The 24801-nt window shown below is 38.4% G+C and overlaps 1 long non-coding RNA gene across 3 annotated transcripts in view; it reads left to right on the top strand.

The window, feature by feature from the left end:
- The window catches only part of LOC141559589 (uncharacterized), a 51852-nt gene extending 27815 nt beyond the window's left edge, over positions 1–24037 (top strand). For 2 of the 3 annotated variants that reach the window (XR_012487505.1, XR_012487503.1), the window contains exon 3: positions 23743–24037. This is a non-coding gene — a long non-coding RNA (uncharacterized LOC141559589). Of the gene's footprint in view, positions 1–834; positions 923–23742 lie in introns of those variants that run through there. The other variant, XR_012487504.1, reaches the window with a different exon arrangement.
- The last annotated feature ends 764 nt before the right edge of the window (positions 24038–24801 follow it).

Consider the following 24801-nt stretch of genomic DNA (forward strand, 5'->3'; position numbering starts at 1 on the left):
ATGTGGGAAAACTGAGGCACTAAAACACTGTTGGTGGAGTCGGTGAACTGCTCCAGCCATTCTGGAGAGCGATTTTGGAACTATCTTGTATTCATGTGGCTGAGACATATCTGTGCTATGGAAAGGAGACAATATTTCTATCTTCTTCAGCTTCTGGTCTTGCAAATGTGGTCTAGATAGCAGGGTAGATAGAGCATTGCACCTGGAGTCAAGTTTGGTCTCAGATACATATTAGTTGTGTGACCCTGGTCGCTTAACCCCTATCATTTTCTTACTAGGGTGCAATCCAGACTCATAGCCCAGAAAATTTTGAAAGATCACTTCAGCTCTGGAATTTCTCCTGGGAAATGCCCTTCATACCTGTGACCCCTCTTTCCTATTGAATGGCTCCTTGAATAACCTCCATTTAAGATGGCTACCTAGGCTAGTCATGTCCTATTCTTCTCTGGACTGTAAACCAGACTTCCTCTGCCATGTCTCTCCCCCCTCCCATCTCATCCCCCATCCAGCCAATTTATTCACTGTCTTATCTCTATGTTCAGTTCCCTTTCACTATTTTAATATAAACTCCTTGAGGATAGAATGGTCTCTCTTTTTACTTTTATTTACATACCCAACTCTTAGTACAGTGCCTGGCACACAATAAGCTCTTAATAAATTCTTATTGACTGTCTCAGTTTCCTCATCTGTAAAATAGAGACAATAATAATAGCACCTGCCTTCTAATTGTTGTAAGAATAAAGTGAGGTGAAACTTGTGAAATGCTTTGTAAACTTTAAAGCTCTCTATAAATATGTTACAATTATTCTTGTTGTTTTTTTGTCAATATGCCAGTCTGAAGACCTGCACTTGCTGTGGATGCTGGTTTGGTGGAAGGAAGACAGGGGACTGGATGGAATGACTTCTTAAGATCCCCCATCATACAAGGTGTCAGGCTTGTCAGGACTGCGTCTGTCATACTGGTGCATTAGAAAGGTTCTGGGGCGGGCAGTCAAGCGTGCTTCTTGAGACAGCATGTCTGGCAGCTGAACGTTGCTCTGAAGCAGGTCGACATAGATTTATGCTTGTACACGAATTCAATAAACATTCCCAGTTTCCACCCTCCCAACTAGCAGGCAGCCAGAACTGAGCTCTGGGAGTTGCTGCAAAGCTGTGGCTTGTGGGGAGTGGGGAAGTGGGGAAGTGGGGTGGGGGTAGCTTTGAACTCAGGAAGTCTTCTGGGAGCTGCTTTACTGACTGAAGAGCATCCCATGGGAGCAAGGGGAAGGTAGCAGTGTGGATAGTAAAAAAACCTCAGTATCCTGGATTCTAGTTTTGGCCCTGGTATGAGCTCAATATGACCTTTTGTGAGTCACTTCTGTCTCTAGACAGTGGTTCCTTATCTGTCAAATGAAGTTGTTGGATTACATGATCTCTTAGTCCCTTCCCAATTTGAACATTCTAGGATTCTTTAGTTATAATTCAGCCAAGGAACATATCAATAATCAATCAGTAAACATTTATTAAATACCTCCTATGTGTCAGATATCATATCCATATGTGTGTATATATACATACATACTGATACACATACACATAAGTATATATCTCAAGATATATATTGGATAAATATGAAGCTATTAGAGAGGGAAGGCACACTTAAGAGCATTGATGAAGGAAGGGATTCATCTGATATGTAAAGAAAGCCAGTGAGGTCAGCGGTCTAAGTGGAGCAGGGAGAGTGTTCCAGACATGGGGGACAGCCAGAGAAATGAATACCCTTGGGAGATGAAATGTCTCATTTGTGGGACAGTCAGGAGGCCAGCATGACTGGAGGAAGAATATGTACTGGGGAGTAAAGTATAAGAACACTACAAAGGTAGGACATGGCTAGGTTATGAAGGCCTTTGATACCAAACAGAACATTTTGTATCAGCTCCAGGGAGAATAGGGAGAAGCTGATGTTTATTGAGTAGGGGTATGACATGATTGAAAATCACTCTAGCTATTACATAGAGGATGGATTGGATTGAGGAGAGACTTTAGCCAAGTTGCCCTACCCACAAGCAAAAAACCCCCAGGTGTGAGGTGATGAGGATTTGAACTAGAGTGGATAGCAGTGTTATGAGGGATGAGAAGTAGTGAGGAATCTGGGATTATTCCTAGGTTATGAATCTGAGGGACGGGAGGATGGTGTTGCCTTCTGTAATACTAGAGAAGGTAGAAGTTGGAGGAACCAGGAGGAAAGATAATAGTCCTATTTTGGACACACTGACTTTAAGATGATTACATCCAGTTTGAGATGTTAGAAGGGCTGTTGAAGATGTGAGATTGGAGGTCAACAGAAAAGCATCAGCATAGAGATGGTAATTACATCAATATGAAGAAGATAATTAAATCCATGGGAGCTGAGAAGCTGAGGGCCCAGGACAGAATCCTTAGGGACTTGGAGTTAAAGGGGATAATCTGGAGGAGGATCCATCAATGGAGACAGAAAAGGAATAATTTGATAGGTAGGAGAACCAGGAGAAAGTGGTACCCCAAAAGCCTAGAGGGAAGAAATTGCCAAGGAAGAAAAAATAATCATTATATCAAGGTTGCAAAGAGTACAAGAACAAGGATTGAGAAAAAGCTATTGGATTTGGCACCTAAGAGATTTTTAATAACTTTGTAGAGAGCAGTTTCAGTGGAATAATGAGGTTGGAAACAAGATTTTAAGAGGCGAATCTTTAGATGTGTATATCTTATCTCCTTAACTTTATTATAAGTCCAGGAAAAGATAATAATGAATGTTGGAGGGGATGTGGGAAAACTGAGACACTAAAGTACTGTTGGTGAAGTTAGTGAACTGATCCAGCCATTCTGGAGAGCAATTTAGAACTATGCTCAAAAAGTTACCAAACTTTTCATACCCTTTGATCTAGCAGTGTTTCTATTGGGCTTATATCCCAAAGAGATTATCAAAAAAAGAAAGGGACCTGTACATGTGAAAATGTTTGTGGCAGCCCTTTTTGTAGTGGCAAGAAACGGGAAACTGAGTGGATGCCCATCAGGTGGAGAATGGCTGAATAAGTTATGATATATGAATGTTATGGAATATTATTGTTCTATAAGAAATGATCAGGAGGGTGGTTTCAGAGAGGCCTGGAGAGACTTACATGAACTGATGGTAGTGAAATGAGCAAAACAAAGAGACCATTATAAATAGCATCAAGATTATACAATGATCAATTCTTATGGGTGTGACTTTTCAATAACCAGGTGATTCAGGCCAATTCAAATGGTCTTGTGATGAAGAGAGCCATATGCACCTTTTTTTGTTGCTATTTGATTGCTTTTTGTTTTATTTCTCTTTCTTATCCTTTTTGATTTTTTTCTTGTGCAGCATGATAAATGTGGAAATATATGTAGAAAAACTTCTCATGTTTAACATATATTGGATTACTTGCCATCTAGGAGAGTGGGTAGGGAAAAGGAAGGAGAAAAACTTGGAACACAAGGTTTTTCAAGGGTGAATGTTGAAAATTATCTATGCACATGTTTTGAAAATAAAATAAGCTTTAATTAAAAATGAATTTAAAAACTTTTTCAGTCTTTTGTTGAAGGCAGGGATCATGGCTTATTCTTTTTTTTTTTTTGGTACCAAGTGTCTAGAATGGTGCTCTGTTCTTATCAAGTGCCCACTGTTTTTTTTTTTTTTTTTAACATTCCTTTATCTTTTTTATTATTACAACTTTTAATTGAAAGAATATATGTCTGGGTAATTTTTTACAACATCTCTTGCACTCACTTCTGTTCTGACTTTTCCCTTCCCTCCCTTCCCCTAAATGGCAGGCAGTCTTATACATGTTAACTATGTTATAGTATATCCTAGATACAATATATGTGTGTAGAACAGTTCTCTTGTTGCACAAGAAGAATTGGATTTAGAAGGGGAAAATAACCTGGGAAGAAAAACAAAAACAAAAATGCAAGTAGTCCACATTCATTTCTCAATGTTCCTTCTGTGGGTGTAGCTGATTCTGTCCATTACTGATCAATTGGAACTGAATTAGATCTTCTTTTTTGACGAAGATATCCACTTCTATCAGAATACATCCTTCATTTGCTCACATAGGAATGTATAAATATAATCATATTATTAGAAGGGTACATTTAACAGTATTGTTTAGCAGAAAGTTTACTATAATGAGATCAAGATGACCTGAAATTGATTCTTGCTTCTTCTAAAAGTATACTATAGTATTGTTGTTGAAGTGTATAATGATCTCCTGGTTCTGCTCATTTCACTCAACATCAGTTCATGTAAGTCTCTCCAAGCCTCTCTGTATTCCTCCTGTTGGTCATTTCTTACAGAACAATAATATTCCATACCATTCATATACCATAATTTATCCAACCATTCTCCAATTGATGGACATCCATTCATTTTCCAGTTTCTAGCCACTACAAAAAGAGCTGCCACAAACATGTTGGCACATACAGGTCCCTTTCCCTTCTTTAGTATTTCTTTTTTTTTAATTTAAAAAATTTTTTTTATAATTATAATATTTTCTTTGACAGTACATATTCATAGGTAATTTTTTTTTACAACATTATCCGTTGTACTCCCTTCTGTTCCAAATTTTTCCCCTCCTTCCCTCCACTCTCTCCCCTAGGTGGCAGGTATTCCCATACATATTACATATCTTATAGTATATCCTAGGTACAATATATATGTGCATAACCGAATTTTGTTGTTGTTGTTGCAAAGGAAGAATTGTATTTGGAAGCTAAAAATAATCTGGGAAGAAAAACAAAACAAAACAAAACAAAACAATGCTCACAGTTTACACTCATTTCCCAGTGTTCCTTTTCTGGATGTAGCTGATTCTGTCCATCATTGATCAATTGGAATTGGATTAGCTCTTCTCTATGTTGAAGATATCCACTTCCATCAGAATACATCCTCATACAGTATCATTGTTGAAGTGTATAATGATCTCCTAGTTCTGCTCGTTTCACTCAGCGTCAGTTGATGTAAGTCTCTCCAAGCCTCTCTGTATTCCTCCTGTTGGTCATTTCTTACAGAACAATAATATTCCATAACATTCATATACCATAATTTATCCAACCATTCTCCAACTGATGGACATCCATTCATTTTCCAGCTTCTAGCCACTATGAAAAGGGCTGCCACAAACATTTTGGCACATACAGGTCCCTTTCCCTTCTTTAGTATTTCCTTGGGATATAAGCCCAGTAGTAACACTGCTGGGTCAAAGGGTATGCACATTTTGATAACTTTTTGGGCATAGTTCCAAATTGCTTTCCAGAATGGCTGGATTCTTTCACAACTCCACCAACAATGTATCAGTGTCCCAGTTTTCCCACATCCCCTCCAACATTCATCATTATTTGTGCCTGTCATCTTAGCCAATCTGACAGGTGTGTAGTGCTATCTCAGACTTGTCTTAATTTGCATTTTTCTGATCAATAGTGATTTGGAACACTCTTTCATATGACTAGAAATAGTTTCAATTTAATCACCTGAAAATTGTCTGTTCATATCCTTTGACCATTTATCAATTGGAGAATGGCTTGATTTCTTATAAATTAAAGCCAATTCTCCATATATTTTGGAAACGAAACCTTTATCAGAACCTTTAACTGTAAAAATGTTTTCCCAGTTTGTTACTTCCCTTCTAATCTTTTTTGCATTCGTTTTATTTGTACAAAGGCTTTTTAATTTGATATAATCAAAATTTTTTGTTTTGTGATCAATAATGATCTCTAGTTGTTCTTTGATCACAAATTCCTTCCTCCTTCACAAGTCTGAGAGGTAAACTATACTATGTTCCTCTAATTTATTTATAATCTCATTCTTTATGCCTAAATCATGGATCCATTTTGATTTTATCTTGGGGTATGGTGTTAAGTGTGGGTCCATGCCTAGTTTCTGCCATATTGTCCAGCAGTTTTTGTCAAATGGTGAATTCTTATCTCAAAAGCTGGGGTCTTTGGGTTTGTCAAATACTGGATTGCTATAGTTATTGATTATTTTTGTCCTGTGAACCTAACCTATTCCATTGATCAACTAGTCTATTCCTTAGCCAATACCAAATGGTTTTGGTGACCACTGCTTTATAATATAGTTTTAGATCAGGTACAGCTAGGCCACCTTCATTTGATTTTTTTTTTCATTAATTCCCTTTAAATATTTGACCTTTCGTTCTTTCATATGAATTTTGTTGTTATTTTTCTAGGTCATTGAAATAGTTTCTTGGTAGTCTGATTGATATAGCACTAAATAAATAGATTAGTTTAGGTAGTATTGTCATCTTTATTATAGTCGCTTGAGTGCCGACTGTTTGTTGATGATGATACTGACCTCTCCAAGATAAGCCAGAGACATTGTTTGGAAGTCAGAACATTGAGAATATCCAGGGATTCTGGGTACTGCTCTTCACTGGTGTTCTAAGAAATAAAAATAATGATATATTGCTTTAAGATTTACAAAGTGCTGATCTTACAATAATAACCTTGTGAAGTAGGTAGTGCAGCTATTATGATTTCCGTTTTACTGATGAGAAAGACGAGTTCCAGAGAGAAAGTCCCTTGGCCCCTAGTATAAAGCAAGGAAAGGTTAGTAATAGTGCTTGACTTCAGATTTTCTGATTTGGAGTTCAAGGCTCTTTCTACTATGCTATGCAGAGAATACGTCTGGCTTAAAATTCTCAATGCAATCCTGTTTCCCCTTGATTAGAAAAAGAGATTAAAGAGATTAAAAAAGAAAGAGAAAAGCAAAGTAGTTCAGATAAAAATAACCAATATACCAATCAGCCAACATTTATTAAGCACTTACTATGGACCAGAAATTGTGCTAAGTTCTGGGGATAGAAAAAAAGGCAAAAGATAGTCCCTGCCCTTGAAGAGCCCACAACCCAGTGGGAGAGACAACCTAAAAACAAATATATACTAAATAACATACAAGATAAATGGGAAATAATTAATAGAGGGAATGCTCTAGAATTAAGAAGGATTAAGAAAGGCTTTCTGTAGAAGGTGGGATTTTAGTTGGGACTTCAAGCAAGCCAGCAAGCTTAGTTGGTGGAGATAACGGAAAACATTCCAAATATGGGAGAGAGCTGAGAAATGGAGTATTTTATTCATGGAATAGCCAAGAGACCAAGTCACTGATTGAATAGTATATAACAGGGAGTGAGGTAAAAGGAAATTGAAAAGATAGGAGGGAGTCCAGTTATGAGGGAGTTTGAATGCTAACAGCCCTCCATCTTTACAAAGAAAGGAGGGAGTTGCATTTATCTGGAGCTGGTCAGGGTACACTGATGTCTGACCCAATGGTAAGGGACTGGGATTTCTTACAAGAATAAAGTAGGGCTCAAAGCATGAAATCAGGATTATTATTGCTGACCTTATGGCAGAATATCATCACTACCCATCCTTCATATTAGGTTTGTTATGAAACTTTATATATACATACAATCATATATGTATGTATGTGTATACACACACATACACACACTTTAAGTAGTTTCTAGTACATCCTAGTACATCCTAATGGGTGGGAATTTCTTCAGGGTCAAGGACATCACAAGAGTTATAATAACATAAGGAAGTTCATTTGGTAAATAGCCTCCCGGTCTCATCTAATTTTTCTTATTTTCCTTCCTTTCAACATCCTTCGCTTGAACACAGTTGGATTGTAAAACCAGGTTAAGGACGGCAGTCCGATGGCCTTGGTTCTTCCTGTTAATAGGGAGCCTCTAAATGGTTGTGATACTGATACCTTTATTTAGGTTACTGTGAGCAGCTGCTGCCTTCTTGTTCTCACAGCTCAATTGTACTGCCTTCTTGATTGTGGTAATGAAGAGGTAAATAACAGCATCATAGACTCACCGTGTTGGTGAGGATCTCAGAAGTCATTTAAACCGATGTATTCCTGAGCAGAGACTACTTAGCAGATCTGATGTTTGAAAGTCTCAGATGAAACAGAACTCTTGCTTGCTGCCTTGTTTGCTTTGCCTTGGCAAATTGGTCACACTTGCCCCTAATAAATAGTTCTAGATTTCAGGGGTTCAGACTAGCTAGAATAATTATAATCTTATTATTAATTATATAAAGATAGGTAGTCACTAGACTAGTCACCTACTACTGGACTGTGATCAGGGCCTGAGTTCATAAGCAGCCTCAGACATTAATAGTGTGAACCTGTGATACTTAGACTTTGTCTCGGTATCCTCATATGTAAAATGAGGATCATAGAAGAATCTACTTCCTATGGTTTGGGGTGAGGATAAAATTAAATAATATTTGTAAGGCACTTTGCACATTTTAACATGTTCTTTATAGATTTATAGCCTTTATATGCTATTATTGTTAGTTAATAATTGTTTTTAAGCAAACCTGTGATTTTAGCAATTTAGAGAACTCCCAATAAGAAACTCCCTCTACCAATGAAAATCAGAAACTTCTTTCTAATTTATAAAAGTGAGAAGTAATATGACTTATCCAGGGTATCATAGCCAGCATGTGACAGAAACTTGAATCTTCCTGACTCTGAGGCTCTCTCCCTAGCCCCTATTCCATGAAACTAATAATTGACAAAAATCTTCATTGATGTTTATGTGGCAATTTAATTTCTGCAAAGCACCTGACATATACAATTTCATTAGATTGTTGTAATAACCCTGTGAGGTTAGGTTATTTCCAATGAGAAAATTAAGGCTAAGAAAGGTTATATGACTTTTCCAAGATCACCTACTTAATACCTTGGATGAAATTTGAACCCCAAATTTCCTGACTTTAAATCCAGGTCTCCAGTCCGCTGATTCTGGTTCTTTCAATGAATCTGTAATGGTGGAATGCCAAATAATGTGATGGGTACAGAGAGGAAGTGCTTTGGGGGCAAGTGGTCCTTCCTGGCAGCCCTGATATTGCAGCTTGTGGTCAATCCCCTTCTCCTCTCATAGTAAGACTCCCTAGGAAACCTGTCCTTTCCTGAATGTCTCAACAGTCTACCTGGGCTCTGGGTGCATCGACAGGCCTGATCTAGAGAGGCTGCTCCCTCCAGGCCTTCTCTTCCTTCTCCCCTCTCTCTGCCTTCAATTCTTCAGATGCGGCAGCTGCCTGCCCTGCCTTGCGCCCCCTCGCCCGCTGCTACTGATTGCTGTATGAGCTGTTCCATTTATAACAGCCCCACACGGCCCAGACAGCCTGAGCCGATCCAGAGGCGGGCCCCACTCTTGATTACGGCACTAAAAATAACAATGCTGCTTCTGATGAGATCTGGGGCTTGGCTCCCCCTCCTCTGGCAGCTCACATTACGTCTCTCATTCCTGCACAATGGTTTGGGGGAGCCTGAGAGGGCGGAGAGGATGAGTCCTACTGTGCCATCACCAGCCAACACCCTCAGTAACTGACTCACTCTGTCCCCATCACTCCTGTGCTCTGGCTCTGAAACAACCGAACATCTGGGAGGGATGTGGAACAGTTCAGCCATGCTTCTGTCCAGATGTTTAATGTAGATGATAGCATGTGAGTTTTTCTGAAACTTTTACCAAGATACCTTGTGTGATGTAGATCTAGCCTCTTGGTGCTCTCAGGATGGGATGGTATAGTTTGTAGAGTACCATTGGCAATTCTCAGTTATTCATGCTAATGGAGCAGAAGTCATGTATGCAGATCATCCCGAGAGGTAGATGTTGCCAAAGCTGTTTCTGGCTCACTCACATTTGTACATGGCTGTGGTTGAAGGACTAGGAATTCAGTGACAAAATTAGATAAGGAAACATATGTGTATCTCCTTCCTACTCATACACCACAGGTGGTCAGCCATCCCTTCCTTGGTGATTCAAGGGGAGGATTGGGGATGGGACAGAGATTGATGTCCTGGTGGATACTGTGCTCCTACTCTGGTGTCTCCTGGGACAATGAAGGGACAACTGTCTGTTGGAGAGAGTGATGGGGATAGAAAGTTTAGGAGGATACCACTCTGGGGGTGCTGCAGTGCCAGACAAATGAGTTTGAACTTAACCTGATGGCTAATAAGGAATCTCTCAGAGTTCAGGGAATCTTAGTTTTATCGTCCAGTTGAGGGTAGCCCGGATGATGAAAAGCCCTGAAATCATGCTGAATGAAGATTGGTTGGCAGACAAAAAGAGTAATATTCTCTTACTCATATGACAACTATAAGACAAGGTTAGGAGGATGTAAGAAAATGGCTTCATTTTAGCCAGAGATGTAGGTGTTTAGCCTTGGAGGCCAGAGCTCAGGCCTAGTCAGCCTTTTGGATGAGCCAGGTATGGTCCCATATGATCTCATAGCACTTTATATTCCTCTTAAAAAAATGATAAAAGCTGTCATTTATGTGCTTTATTGAAACCATTTTCTCCTTTGTTATTCACAATAATCTTCTGGCTCTGGTAGTGCAGACTCTTTTCACATGGAGAAATAAAGAGCTTGATTAGAAAAAAGTGAAAGGTCAGAAAGATTGAGCAATGAGGATCACAGGGTCGTGGATTTAGAGCCAGAAAAGACTTTAAAGGCCATCTGAACTAACCCCTTCATCTTACAGATGGGGAAGAGAAGCACAGAATAGTAAAATAGTAGTTGTGTCATCTAGCAAGAGATTCAAATGTAGATCCTTGGGCTCCAAAGCAATAAATGAATGAAACATTTATTTAACACTGTTTTCAAAGCATTATAGTAAGTGCTAGGGATAGAAAGACAAAAAACCATCCCTACTCTTAAGAAATTCACACATTAATGTAGTTTAATTCTACTAAGGGAGTGTGTCAGTGCTTGTGTATATATATATATATATATATATGTTATTGGCATTTTATTGGCAAAGACATTGGAGTGATTTGTCATTACTTCTCCAGCTCATTTTACAGATGAGGAAATTGAGGCAAATGGAATTAAGTGAGTAACTTGTCCAGGGGTCTCACACAGCTAGTAAGTATCTGAAGCCAGATTTGACTCCATGTTGGGCACTATCCACTGTTCCACCTAGCTACCTTTCATATATACATGATACATTTACATATATTGCATATATAAATCTATAGTATATCTACATATATTTATGGGTATATATAGTATGTATCTATAAATACACACACATATATACATATACACACACATATATAGCTTGGAATTAGGAAGCCTCATCTTCCTGAGTTCAAATCTGTCCTCAGTCCCTTACTAGCTATGTGACCCTGGACAAGTCACTTAACTGTTCGCTTCTGTTCTTTATCAGTAAAATAATCTGGAGAAGGAAATGGCAAACTGCTTTAGTATCTTTGCCAGGAAAACCCCCAAATGGGGTTATGAAGAGTCAGACATGACTGAAATAACAAAAATCTGTCTTTCTTCCTTCCTTCATTCCTCTCTCTCTCTCTCTCTCTCTCTCTCTCTTTCTCTCTCTCCCTCTCTCTCTCTTTCTTTCTTTCTTTCTTTCTTTCTTTCTTTCTTTCTTTCTTTCTTTCTTTCTTTCTTTCTTTCTTTCTTTCTTTCTTTCTTTCTTTCTTTCTTTCTTTCTTTCTTTCTTTCTTTCTTTCTTTCTTTCTTTCTTTCTTTCTTCTCTCTCTCTCTCTCTCTCTCTTTCTTTCTTTCTTTCTTTCTTTCTTTCTTTCTTTCTTTCTCTCTCTCTCTTTCTTTCTTTTTCTTTCTCTTCCTTCCTTCCTTCCTTCCTTCCTTCCTTCCTTCCTTCCTTCCTTCCTTCCTTCCTTCCTTCCTTCCTTCCTTCCTTCCTTCCTTCCTTCCTTTCTCTCTCAATAATATATATATATATATATATACAAATCCATGTCCATGCATACTGTTAATAATATATATATATATACTATATGTATTGATAAACATACAAACACATAATTTATGTAATATGTGTGTGTATATATACATAACACACTTTTCCATTTGTGTCCTATTGTTGACTAGACCATCAGAGGATCTATGTTCAAAACCTCATTTCTGATACTATTAGGTGACTTTGCACATAATTGTTTATGTTTCAAGGACCTCAATTTGCTCACCTGTGAAATGAGAGGTTACATTAGATGACATCTAAAATTTCTTCCAACTCTAAATCTGTGACCCATTGGCACAGCCTGTGAGAACCCATTATCACTTATATCCTAGGATAAGGTATAAGAGTAGGGTCTTGGTATGTGTTCTTGAACACAATGTTATTTTACTGCTACAGAAGCTTTAGCACCTGTCCCTTCTTCTGTATTTCCAATGACACCAGCTTAGAGGGTCATATTTTATCATCTGACTATATTATAACAACCTTTCAACAAATCTTCCAGCTACCATTTTCCAAATCATCCACTATAACTTGCAAGACTAATAATAAAAGCTAATATCTATATAGTGCTTTTGGTTTGCAAAATGCTTTATATATGTTATCTCATTTGATCTTTGCATCAACTCTTTGAGCTAGGGGTTGTTATCCTTGTTTGATTAATTTAAAAAAATTTGAGTCAGAGAGGTTGTAACTTTCTCTGAGTAACACTGCTAGTAAATCTCTTAGGCCAAATTTGAAGTAGAATGGTGTTTTTGGCTCTAAGTCCCTTTCTTTTATCCATGATACCTCCTAGCTGACTAATCTTCCTTCCTTGTTGTCTACCAGGGCAAGTTTAAACTAAACGCTCCACAATTTGGCATAAACTCACTTTCTTAGATTCATCTCATACTATTTCCCTTCATTTCTATTATTTCCCATTAAAGTATTCTCCAGCCACCATACAAATTCTATTCTTTCCCTCCAATTTTTTGTTTATGCTATACTCTATATTTCTAGAATGTCCTTCCTTCCTTCCTCATCTCACACATTGAGTTGCTAGTCTTCCTTGAAAGCCCAACTCAAATATTACTACTTCCTTATAGAATCTTAGATAGTGAGCAAATCTCTAGGTGAGCAAATTGGGGTCCTTGGAAAAGAAATAATGTGTACATAAAGTCACATAATAGTGTCATAAATGGAGTTTAAATCTAGGTCTTCTGATATTCCACTTAACCATAGGACACAAATAGAAAAGAATATGTATGTATAGACACACATACACATACATGTATTTGTATGCGTATATATATGCATACATATACATATATATGTATATATGCATATATACACATATATATATGTATAAAGCTTATATACATGTATTTCTTAGAAGGGACTCTTGTACCCATGCAGACCAACTCATATCTGAAAAGAAATACCTTTTACACAGTCAACAAGTGAACATTCACTGCTACTTTAAGACCTCCAGTGAAGAGTAACCCATTACCTCCCACATAAGCCTATTTTTACTTTGAGGTATCTCTAATCTCTAGTAAGTGTTTCCTTACATCAAGCAGAAATTTGCTTCCTTGTAATTTTTTTAACCAGTTATTCCTAATTCTGCTTTAGGTTAATCACTCTCTCACAGAATACTTGATGCTGAAAGGTGTGAAGTCCTCCCTAGATCTCCTCTAGGTTTAAATACCTTACTTTCTTGAATAAATCTTAATATGGCATGAGCACCAGTGCCTTCACTATCTTAGACACTCTCTTTGAGATGCACTCCATTAATCAACGTTTTTCTTCCACTTTGGCTTGTGGAGCTCTATCCAGTATTTCAAATGTGGTCTGACCAAAATGGGAACTATCATTTCCTTATTCCTGGATGATGTGCTGCTTTCTCCAAGAAGTTTTTTCCCCCCCATCTCCACAGTCAAAACCAATTTTTCTCCCCTAGGGATTTCACAAAGCACTTAGTTTCCTCTTCCCTTGAGCACTTTTCCACATATTACTTTGTATTATTGTTAGCTGTGTTAGGGGTTGGGCAGCAGTGTATAATTTATATTGCTTTAGCTTAGGTAGGGAATATTTTTCTATCTCCCCTAAGGTCTCTCATCTTGCTCTACCTACTGTAAGAGCTTAATAACTATTGAATTGAATAGTCGTTGATTAACATGTTTATGTTGAATGAGGACTAAACAGATTAGATGGTAATTCCAGTAAAAAGTTGAGAGCTTGATTTATTATAGGAAAATATGGTGCAGTTTATTCTCTCCCCTGGAAGAGGACTTTAGTGATTAGACTTTGTGGCTTGGTAATAGTTTCTAAGTCTGTTTCCTCATTGGACCAACAGCTCTTGGGTATACTTGAAAGAAATCTAGGAATGTAGGAACTGCCATATTGAGTCAGACTATGGTTCAGCCAGGTCAGGATCCTGTATTCCCAAGAAAGGTGCTATAAATGCATGTGAATAGTAGTTGTTCTATCTTAGCTCATGTGAAAAGCTATAGCCATGTTTGGTCTTTTCATTCACAAATTGATTCAAACCTGTTTGGATTAATTTCTTTTTTTCTTTCTTTCTTCCTTTTTTTTTTTTTTTTTTTTTTTTTAACAAGTACCATCTCCTGGAATAATGAGTCCATGAATTCATTAATCTCTGTGTGCAAGTCCATGAACTTTTATCGATGAGATAATAGATTTTGATCATATGCCTTCTTGAGCTTTCCTTTTTCACAATGAAAAGACATAATCTTTAGTTTATTCTCAAATATCAACCCTTTCTTTCTATGACTAGCTATTTTATCTTTCCTTCCTTATCCTTCTTTAGCACCATTGTATCTTGAGGTAGTGTGGTGACTACTTGTTTATACCAATCTTAGAAACAAAGACCTGAGAGATTTGGAAGAGGACTAGATGGAGAAGAGAATAGCTTCAGGTGTTAATTACTATTTATTTGGATATCTAACCAGAAAGAAGTAGCATATAAACTTTGAAAATCTCATTAGGACTGTTAAGGAGTATTTGAAAATGTACACCTTTTGTTTTTGTTCTTTTGATTAAGAAGTTGTCATCTTGAGCTTTGTCATGATAACAAGTAAACTACTCTTTTGCTAATGCTTTTTTTTCCTCCTCCACACCCACATATTAGGATGTGTTAGGAAAGGATTGTGTTTTATGTTTTTTCCAATGTCCTTTTCAAGAAAGCTCAATGTTCTATTGGTCTTGTTGGACATGCCAGCTTTAAGATAAATATCCTGAGATAGAAGTCCACATTTGCTGTACCATTTGGGCCTTGCTTTTCTTACTGATCAAATGAGGGAATAGGGCTAGATGGGCTATTTCTATCTCCTACTCCTATGACTTATTAACTCTCAAGTTTTAGACAACCTCTTCACAAGGGTCTGGGATGGAGCTGTGTAGGTAATAAGGGAAGATGAACAAGGGAAGATTCCAGGGTTCATGAACAAGATAGTAAGGGCAAAAGGATAGACTAAGCTTTGCTCTGAAAGGTTAAATAGACAAATGGTCAAGTCAAAGAATTTACTGACAAACAAATCCAGAGGACTCAAGAGGAGATTTGAAATAGAGGCTAAAGCAATGCCAAAGAGAGGTCAGCATGAGATAGATTAGAAATTCTGTATGATAGGAATATCACAAATTGTCAGTAAATATTGTTCTCTGAAACAAAATCCTTTCATAGTATTGGTGGCCTAGTAATTTAAATTTTATTTTTTTAATTAACAGGCCTTTATTTTCTCTTCTTCTTAGCTCTTTCTCTCTCCCTCCTTCCAACCTCCTCCCTACCCAACAGAGAAACAAAAACCTAGTAAAAATAAATAAGTCAAAAAATAAATTCCCACATTAGCTCACATCCAAAAACGTGTATGTTATTCTGCATGTTAATCCATCACCTCTCTTTCAGTTGGAGATAGAATTCTTCATCATTAGACTCAAATCGTGGCTAATCATTGTATCAATCAGAGCTCTTAAGTCTTTTAAAGTTGTTTATTTTTATTATTGTTATTGTTATATTATACATTGTTCTCCTGATTTGTTCAATTCATTTACATCTACCTGAAACTGTCTATTTCAACAGTTCTTATGATACTATTGTATTTTTTGCATTTCATTGTATCCATATACTATACTTTGTTCACCCATGTTCCAAAAATTATAAAACTGTGTATATTTTCTTTCTTCTTGTTTTTGCTGAGGCAATTGGGATTAAGTGACTTGCCCAGGGTCACACAGCTAGGAAGTATTAAATGTCTGAGGTCAGATTTGAACTCCTGATTTCAGGACTGGCGCTCTATCTACTGCGCCATCTAGCTGCCCCTAACTGTGCATATTTTCTAACTCAGTGTTATTAATAAATCTATACCCTCAAAGTCAAAGAAAGAGGAAAAGCATGCAGCCATATGAAAATATTTATAGTGGCTTTTTTTGGGGATGGCAAAGAATGGAAACTAAAGGGAGTGGTATGCTAGTTATGTCCTCTACTTATCCACCTGTGTGGGTCCAGACATCAAGTCCTTCTGGATTAGAGTTTTAGATTTTATGCAGGTGGTTTGTGTTTTTTAAAATCCCTAAATACATTCACTTACACTTGCCCACGTTAAAACATCTGCCACTTCTCTTCCCACTCACATGGACTCATAAGATTCTCTGTCAATCTTTCCCCATTGGCTTAGTTTTTCATTACCTAGAAGAGTTTATTCTCATGTGAAGATGCAGATTTCACTGAACAGTCCCTCCTTCAGTTAATTTATCAAGATATTAAATGACTGTTCCTACCACTGATCCCTGAAGGACTTTTGAAAACTTTGCTAGCTAGAGAAGTGTTCCTTTATCCCTGTATCTTATTTCTACTATGTACTTCTTATTCAATAACAACAAATCTAATACTACGGTGAGTCAATTTTAAAAATAGCCCTTTTTTTGTTTGTTTTTTTGGTGGGCCCCTATTAAAAAGTTTTTGAGAAAGGTTAAATAAGTTGAGTATACTCGTTCTGCCGTAGCTATATGGAAATTTATGCCTTAAAAATTCCTCTTTCTTTGTGCTATTCCACCCAATCCAAGATAGGGTACTTAATCTACACTATTTCACTTCTTTTTTGAAAGATACTTTATTCTTTCTCCAAGCTTCATTATTTATTCTCTCTAAGTGACTCCAGAGTAAGGAAGGCCCAACTTCACCCTCCCTCTAAGTCAGTGGCCCCTCTTTTCAGAACCAGAGCAGCCTATGTGACATGGATTCAAATTCCCTGATGTGCTGCTTCTCCTTTGGATGTGCTCCATAGAGGTAGAACTCTGGATCAGGAAGGGAGTTCTCAGACCATCTAGTTTAACCCTCTCATTTTCCAAAAGAGTAGACTGACTCTTAGAGGGGTTAAATGCCTTGCTCAAGGTCATAAAGGAAGCATCAATGAATATTTTTGATTCTCTTACTATCCTTGCATCCCAAAGCCTTATCAGTATCCAGAGAGAGCCTGTGTTGATTAATTACCTGTATGTTCCTGGGAAAATAAATTCACATTTCAGGGCCTTAGTTTTCCCATCTGTAAAATAAAACTCTGGGCTAAATGACCTCAAATCCCCAAACTCTTTAAACTCTACACTTTCTATAGTGTCATCTTTCCCTTTCCAATCTTACATCCCTATGCCTATAGGAAGTTTAGGGGGAGAATTTCTGTCTGGCCCTACTTTAAACCTGGTCTCATAGAAACCATCTGAAACCTTGTAACTACATTTCCTCTCTGGACACATTGTGTTTTGGTCATTCTCTTTGGAAGCTGGTGGGGGACTCTCATAGCAGCAGGGGCATGAAATTGGATCTGAATTGCCCTTTGCAGATACCATCATGCCCGTGATTAGCTTAGAAGCAGCTGAGAGCAATGAAAGGTTCCTTGTAGTGAAGTCTTCCAATATTCTCCCTTCAAGTTCGTGGATTCTTCAAATCTGAGATTAGTCATGCCCTTGAGGTCTGGCTCTTCAGTGCCTCCACTCTCTCAGGGTTTCTGGGAGAATAGCCCAAAGGGAGATGAAGGCTGGCTACTATGCCCTGAATAAAGGAACCTTCACCCTGGGTCTTTCTAGGATTTCTTGGAAAGAGTCTGCAGCTACAGAATTCCGAGATTAGTGCTTATTTGTTTTTTGGTTGGGGGAGGAGGGGAAGGAAATAGAAAAGAAGGGAGTCTAGGGATAGATGGGAAAAGGACTAAATTTGTAATCAAGGCATCTGGGTTCTAATTCTAGCTTTTGATAAAGTAATCAAATGACCTTCACTTTTCTTTCTTATTGGCGCCGCCTTCTCTTTTGTAAAATGTAGGATTTGGACTAAGGCCCCAACCAGCTCAGAAATTCCACGACAGTCTCTTGGAGTTCAATTCAACAATCATTTATTAAGGTCCTATTGGGCTAGGGAAGCCTTTAACGACAGAATGGGTAGAGCTGGGAATTTGGAAAAGCCTGTGGAGCACTTAAACTGAAACTCGAAGAGACCTAGGGGTTCCAGGAAGCAGAGATGAGGAGGGCTTGTCTTCCAGAAATGGGGGAACAGCTTATACAAAGCTACACAAGTTAGAGATGGAATATTGTGAATAAGAAACTGCAAGGAGATCAGTGGAGTTAGACTATAGAGTATATACTGGGGCATCATTAATGTGAAAGTTGGGGTTTAATGGCAGCCTAAAGGTTCTTGGTGTGGGGACTCAACACCACATTCTCCCAGCTCATCTTCCCCGAATCTTTGCCTTTTTTTTTTTTCTGGAAACAGTTTCTGGTAAGGTTTCCCTCCCTCCCCCCTCTTTCCAGGGAGTCCTCCCTGATTAATTGGTAGAGGCAGACAATTCTTCCCCCTTGCCAAGTGTTCACACTCCCCACATTCTTCCTCTGATCCATGTGTTTTTAGCTTGCCCAATTCATATAGCTTTCCCTCCAGAGAGTGTTTGTATGGTTTATATGTATGCGTTTTTGGCTAAAATCCTTCTTTCTGAAGCCAGTCTCCCTGCCTCCAGTCTTCCTTCTCTCCTCTAATCAATCCATCCTCTACTGCTGCTGCCAGATTAATCTTCCTAATGCATTGTTGTGAGCACTCCTTCTGCTCAGAGCAGTTCAATGATTCCCTGTTGTCTATTAAATAATGACTAGGTGCCTTAACCTGGCATTCAAGGTCCTCCCCAATATAACACATGCTTCCTTTCTAGTCTTATCATATACAACTCCCCCTTTCCTGTGCTTTGTTCTAGCTAAACTGAGTGATTTGCTTTTGCTTTTCTCTGTTCCGACTCTGTCTTTGCTCACACTATTTCTGTGGCTAAAGCACCTTCCTTAAAACACAGCCTAAATGCCACGTCCTGCATTAAGCCTTCTCTGGACCTCCCCATCATCATTGTAGTTTCATGGATTTTGAGCTGAGTGCACCAGTCCTTCCCCTCTCATATTTCCCAGAGCATGTTGTTTACACTTTTTAAAGTACACCTATATTATTTTGTATTATAGTTATTTGTGTATGTTGTTCCGCCCTGAGCAATTTCAAATTCCATGAAGTCACAGACCATGTTTTATTCAATTCAATGATTTTTTTTTCTTCTTCAAACTGTAACAGTACATAGAAAGCTGGTCTCTAAGTAAGATCAGTCTTAAGTAAATCCTGGGTTCAAGTCTCTTCTCTGACATCCACTGGTTGTATGACTCTGGGCAAATCACTTAACCCCTCAGTACTCCAGAAAATCCCTAAAGTTCTAAAGTGCATTAGGAAAAGCAATTTTCCTTTTACAAGCAAAATCAGTGACCTAAACCTCTAGGATAATGTGCAAAATCCTAAATTAGATTCTTTAGAATAGAGATTCTTAATCTGGGGTTCTGTGAATGTGGTTTTTAATATATTTATGTAATTCATATATAATGCATTTCAATATTATTAGTTTCCCTTCTAATTCTATGTATTTTATTTCATGCATTTAAAAGCAGAATTATAAGAAGGGGTCTATCTGCAGACTTTACAGGACACACAAAAAGTTTAAGATCCCCTGCTCTCAGCATAAAAGTGTAATAATAATAACAATAACTCACATTTATGTAGTGCTTACTATGTTTGAGGCACTGTGCTAAATGCTTTACAATTGTTATCCCCTTTGATCCTCACTACAGCCTTCACAACATCAATAGCTGATGGCATTACCCCCATTTTTAAAATGAAGAAACTGAGCAGAGTTTAAGTAACTTGAATAGGGTCACATAGCTAGTAAGAGTTTAAGGCAGGATTTGAACTCAGTTCTTCCTAACTCCAAGCCAGGTCCCATATTCATTGTGATATCTACCTGCCTCCAATGTGGAAAAACAATGCAATATCTAGAGTCTGGTAGGAAGAATTCAGGTAGCTATGTGGAACAGTGATAGGTCTGGAGTGAGAAAAAGCTGAGTTCAAAACTGGCTTCAGAAACTCACTAACTGTGTGACCCTGGTCAACTCATTTAACCCTGTTTGCCTCAGTTCCCTCATCTGTAAAATGATTTAGAGAAGGAAATGGCAAACCATTTTAGGATTTTTGCCAAGAAAATCCCAAATGGAATCCCAAGAACCAGACATTGATGTGTTTGCAGTACAGCACCAAATGATGAGGCTAAGTGTTGGGGTTTGGTCACGTGAAGAATTCATAAGGAATAATCCTTATGAATTCTCTTTAGCAAAAGGTAGGTTTATTTAGGAAAACAGGTTACAAACAAAATGAAGAGATACAATAGATGCCAGGAATGGTAAATATGAAATAGATTTGGGAGAGCAATAGGGTTACCAAGGGAAGGAGTTTGGAAAAATCCATTAAAGGAATATATCCATAGGTGGGAGCCATTGACTGGCAGATCCATAGAGGAGTTTAGCATCCTAAAGAGTTAATTAGCTATAAAAAAGAGAAAGACAACATGAGACATGGTAGGGGGATGAGAGGAAGGATACCATGAGGCATGAGGAAGGGGTGAAAAGACACCATGAAACAGAACCCATGGTGAGCTAATCCCAAAAGGGATTCAGCAAAGATGTCATGGGCCATGGGCAGATTTATAGGGAAAATTTAACCCTAAGGGTTTGACATAACTTGACTTTCCAACTGGACACAGCGTGTTGGGCTACTCATGACCTCTACAGAGAGTGGGACTATAAGATTGAGCTGATCCCCATCAACATTTTTTCTTGCTTGCCTCAGGGAGTAATTTTATCAGTCCTTTGGGCTTTCTCTGCCCACCTCAGAGACCCAGGACCTCATCAGACATAATTGAAAAATGAACAATAACAACAATGGGGAAATGCAATATGTAAGATAGAATCGGGACCAAAGGAGGTAAAATTGTCTAGAAAAGTGTAAAGAGGGAGAGAAGACATTGTGGGGAATGGGTGGGAGGGGTAGGGATCCAGAAAGTTTTATAGAAAGAAGTGCTATAGCTGATTCTGAAATAACAGGATTTCAACAGGTGGTGATGAGTTGGGGATAGGATTACCAAAAACAATATCTAACACTCCCCCACCCCCAAACATCTGTAATATATGAGTAAAAGTGTCCTCCCAGTTTTGTGATAAAATACTAGTCCAGCTGACAACCCTGACAGGAAAAGATACTCAGGCATGAGGCCCTGACCTATGCAAATGTGCAGTGGTGGGAAAAGGGGTAAGGGAAAGATAAGTAGATGACTTTGGTCAAACATCTAGGTGAATCAAAGGGAAGAGATTTTCCTCAGCTTCCTTCATGCTTCTAAGATGAGGCTATGTAGTATGATCAAAAAAAGAAGCAGTAGGGATACCTCCTCCTGTTCTCTAGACCCTGAAGAGACCAGATGGTAGCTCACCAGAGTTCCTCAAACCTGCACAGTCCTTAGAAGAAAGCCCCGAGCTAAGGATATCTCTTAGAATATGGCCCTTTGGGCTCCCTAAAGTTTCTCACCTCACATTCCCTTATTCAGGTCTTGAGCTCCAAAGTATTCTTCTTAGCTCCTGCTAGTTCCCAGGTCTTTACTCTCTCAAGGAGCCTCTTCCATAAATTAGTACGACTTATTCTTCTCCACTTGCTTGGCATGGTGCTTTGCACATACTTAATTATACAGATGGATCTGTGACCTCCCAATCCAGGTAAATCTTGACTGTGTTGTCCTGTGGCAGACCCAAGGGGTCCCAACATGGGGCTTTCCTTGATTCCTCTGGACATCTTAGGGTTGGCCATGGAAAATATAGGACAACTCTCTTGCCACTTATTGTACTTTTAATATTGGCTAAATAATTTGTTGAAATTGTACTTGAAAATACATAGACTTGAGAGAGCCCCATTCTATCTGGGGCAGATCTAGGATTGATTGAATGTTGCCTACAGAACAGCCATGATTCATCAAGTGTTGGCCATTAGAACTCAAATGAAAGGCCATGACTAATACTGGCTCTGAGAAGAGCTGATGAAATATTCCTATTGGTAAGGTGTGGTGGCTAGGGGACTAGAATATCCAATATTGAAAACATTTACAGGTTGTTTTTTTTTTTTTTTTTTTTTTTTTTTTTTTTAAACTCACCTTGTTACAAATGAAGATTCTTTAGAAAGGTACTTAGGGAAAGAACTGTGATATGAAAAACAATAGACATCAATACAACTTTTAAAAAATAACAAATGTCAACAAAGGACTGGACTTTGGATTGTTAGAAACAATGTTAGAAACAATATAGGAATTGCTTAGAGAAAAGAGGCAGTTCACAAGCAATTGGAATCATATCATAATATCATAGATTTAGACTAGGAAGCTTTAGAAATCATCTAGTTCATGCCCCTTATTGTTTACAAATGAAGACACAGGCCCCATCTGGGATTTTCTTGACAAAAATACTGGGGTGATTTGCCATGGAGGCCCAGAGCAATTATTTGCCCAAGTTCACGCAATGGCTAAGTAGCAGAGTCAGGTTTTGAACCCAGGTCTTCTGACTTCAAACTTATTACCCTTTCCCCTGTGAAGATAGAGATATAGTATGTTAACTCTTTCAGTGCTCACAGTCATCTCAGAGAGATAGGTAGAACATGCATGATTATTCCCATTTTATAGGTGAAGAAACTGAGGCACAGTGAGGAGGTCCCTCATAATTAGTGAACTGCAGAGACATGTTTGACCCTCGGTCTCTGACTCCAAGATGGACACTTAGTTTATTGTACCACAGGGTCTCCTAAGGCCACATGATCCTTTTTCCACATACATCCTATATCTACTGTTTTCTCCCAGAGGGCCTATTGTTCACTACATCCCATGAGTCATGTGGTCATTTTCACATGAACCATTGTTTGGTCATATCTCTTCCATCTTGTGCTTGGCTGAATACTATTTAATTGCATCAGGTATGTCAATTTTGGTTGATTCACAGACTGAGTTAGAAGTGGCCCTTGGATGTGACTCTGAGCTAGGATAGGGACTGTATCATGTGTTTCTGTATTTCCCATAGTGCCTCGCATTATGCTGGGTACATAGCTGGTGCTTAATCAAAAGTTGTTGACTTGAATTAATTCAACTAAATTCAGGAATTAGGAAAATTTTCCTATATTAGAGACGACTCAGACCCTGGAATTGGATTTAATAAACTGAAAAAGTGTCATGGGAAAAGCCCTGAGTTTGGAGTCAGGAGATGCTGATTGAAAACATTCTCTTGGTTTTTCGAATCCATGAAATAGAGCTTGGGTTTCGGCTTTGCTTTTTTCTCCACCACAATCCACCCTCTGTACTCAGCTGCCAAAATGATGCTCCTAAAGTGTAAGTCTGATCGTGTCGCCCCTTCACCTCTTCCCACTGCTCAATGACCTCTGGCAACTCCCTATTGCTGCCTCCCTCCCCTCCCTCATCTCCTGCCATGATCAAATATAAGCTCCTCTGTTTGACTTTGAAACCCTTTATGACGTGGTTCCTTAAATACCCGTCTTGTCTCCTTACATTTGCCTCTTTTCTCCACTCTAGGATCTAGCCACACGACATCATAGACAGTACAACTCACTCGCTGTTCCTACAACAAGAACCTCTGCATCTCAGTTCTAGGTTTTTTCATTCACTGTCTCCCCTGCCTGGAGGCCACTTCATTCTCACCTCTGTGTCCTGGCTTGTCTCTGGCTTCCCTCAAGACTCAAATTTCATCTTCAAGAGAAGATCTTTTCTGGTCCCTCCAGTTGCTAGTACCTTCCCTCTGAGATTCCATTTACTCTCTACGTGACATGTGTACGTGGTTATTTACATATTGTCTCCCAATTAAAATGTGAGCTACATGAGAGAAGGGGCCATTTATGTCTTTCTTTGAGTCTCCATTATGTAGAATCACCCATGTCAGTAGGAAGCAATTAATAAATGCTTGTAGACTATCTGACTTGAGGATGTATGTTTTAAGTTCATTTAGTTTTAACTTAGTGTTTCTAATTCTTTCCTTCTCTGTTTTGCTAAAATAGGATAAATGAATGAAAATATGTCTATTACACACAATGTAATAGGCACAGAGCCAATCAATCAATCAATTATTAAGTATTTATCAAATCTTGGGGACCCAAAACCAAAAACTAGTCTCTGTCCTCAAGGGATTTAAATTAAAGGGACAGGCAGTACAATTAGGGAAATGGCAGCTAGAAAGGGGCCTGGGAAGTCACCAGGGTGGCAGGTGGCACTATAGGGCAATCCCTGTGATCACTCTCCCTCTTGGCTTCCTTCAAGCCTCATATAAAGTTCTACTTTTCCTAACACTCCCTTAATATTAGTGCCTTTCAATTATCTAATTCCTTCTGCATGTATCTTATCTGCAAACAACATAGCTGTTTACATATTGTCCCTCCCATTAAAGGATAAGCACCTTGAGGGAAAGGAATTTTTTTTTTTTTTTTTTTTTTTTTTTTTTGCCTAGCACATAGTAGGTGCCTAATAAATGCTAATTGACTGACTATTGGCCTTAGGATCATTGCTACAGCAATGGTGACATTGATTTGAGTCCCATCCCCAGAATAAAAGATGAAGTGAGAAAGAATAGGCAAGGGATGT

The sequence above is a fragment of the Sminthopsis crassicaudata genome, chromosome 3 (genome assembly GCF_048593235.1).
Source record: "Sminthopsis crassicaudata isolate SCR6 chromosome 3, ASM4859323v1, whole genome shotgun sequence".
In the NCBI taxonomy this organism is placed as follows: Eukaryota; Metazoa; Chordata; class Mammalia; order Dasyuromorphia; family Dasyuridae; genus Sminthopsis; species Sminthopsis crassicaudata.